The sequence below is a fragment of the Eriocheir sinensis genome, unplaced genomic scaffold, assembly GCF_024679095.1.
Source record: "Eriocheir sinensis breed Jianghai 21 unplaced genomic scaffold, ASM2467909v1 Scaffold422, whole genome shotgun sequence".
NCBI classification, from domain to species: domain Eukaryota; kingdom Metazoa; phylum Arthropoda; class Malacostraca; order Decapoda; family Varunidae; genus Eriocheir; species Eriocheir sinensis.
In genome coordinates, this window is record NW_026111746.1 from 316,313 (window position 1) to 317,765 (window position 1,453).

Below are 1,453 nucleotides of genomic sequence, written 5' to 3' on the forward strand. Positions count from 1 at the left end.
ATCTTTTATTTTGAATAATGGCTGCCAGTCGGCGGTGGTGGTGCACACAGACACGCGGGACGTGGTCCCGCGGTTGTTTGCGTCTGCTCGTAGCAAGGAGATGTAGGGTGATCCGGGTTAGTCCAGTGAATAACCGGCCCGGTCGCCTTCTCCTGCCTATCACGCGAAGCAGAGCCACCTTAGCCCGTCCGACTCATAACGGCACACGTTGGGGTTCCGAAACGAGACAGGACACGGAAAGCGACAACAGCAGACGAGGAGGAAGAAGAAGAGGCAGCCTCGAGACCCAAGTCCCGAGGAGACCACCTCCTCCTCCTCCTCCTCCTCCCCGCTGTGTCCATAAGCTCCGTGTCACCGACGTACGCGCGCGTCAGAGACGTGACGCGGCCGGTAACCATTCATGGCCTTAAGGGAACGCCCGCTAGTAGCAACAGGCGAAACTACCCAATGCGGTCGATGTCATAACTGACATAGCCGATGCATGGAATGTATATCCGACCCTCGTGTAGGAGTGACGGCATCACATGAGAGTGCTGCCGCCGCAATGTGCGTTCGACTTGTCGATGTATCTGGTATTCTTGCGATTCACATACCGACACGCAGCTTGCTGCGGTCTTCATCGACCCACGAGCCGAGTGATCCACCGTTAAGAGTTGTATTTTTGATTTACGTCGGACGCTGCCGACTCTCATCAGCAGACTTCCGACGTCTCTGCCTCGGGAGACGATGTGGGATTCGCTTATGCAACCCAGGAACCCTTGGGCGTGCCCACGTCCGAGCCGGCGCCGGCGGGCGTATTTCCCCTCGTGATGTAGGTCGCCACGACCCGTTGCTGGGGACGTCGAAGGCCCAGGCGGATTGGTACCCCGACGTCTGCGTTTACGCGGTCGAAGGGGGAAACCTCTGGTGTCCTGGCTGCCCTGCGACGACCGTGCAGCAGAGGGGCAAAACCTCTCTCGGCGTGCAAAAGGTCGGTGACCCACCCGACCCGTCTTGAAACACGGACCAAGGAGTCTAACATGTGTGCGAGTCATTGGGAGCACTAAACTCAGAGGCGTAATGAAAGTGAAAGGGGGGGCGTCCCGGGGTCTTCGAGCCTCGATCGGCGTCCTCCGGGGCCGATCCCCGACCGCTGCCGCCGAGTTTCCCATCCCAAAGCGGGGTCGAGGGTTGTGCGCGGGGTGAGTCCCTTTCCTCCGTCGCTTACCTCCGGCCTCGCGGGTGCTCGGTGCGCACGGTGGTCCGTCTCCTTCGCGGGAGGTGTTTGTACGCAGGCGGGCGCAGGCCCGGGACTTGCCATTCGACGCCGTTGTGCAAATCTGTTGTTGGCCTCGCCGGCGTTGCTTGGGCTCTCGGTTGGCGTGCCGCGCGTCAGGCGGGCTTCGGGTGGGGGTTTCGGCTTTCATCCGGGTTCGTCCCGAGCGGTTTTGCCTTCCGATCCTGCTCTGTCCGG

General features: G+C 61.0%; 1 non-coding gene across 1 annotated transcript; it reads right to left on the bottom strand.

Annotated features, from left to right (window-relative positions):
• Positions 1 to 495: 495 nt before the first annotated feature.
• LOC126992238 (5.8S ribosomal RNA) lies at positions 496 to 655 on the bottom strand. The gene has a single exon (XR_007746381.1). It is a non-coding gene; the product is annotated as a 5.8S ribosomal RNA (ribosomal RNA).
• Between the last annotated feature and the right edge of the window lie 798 nt (positions 656 to 1,453).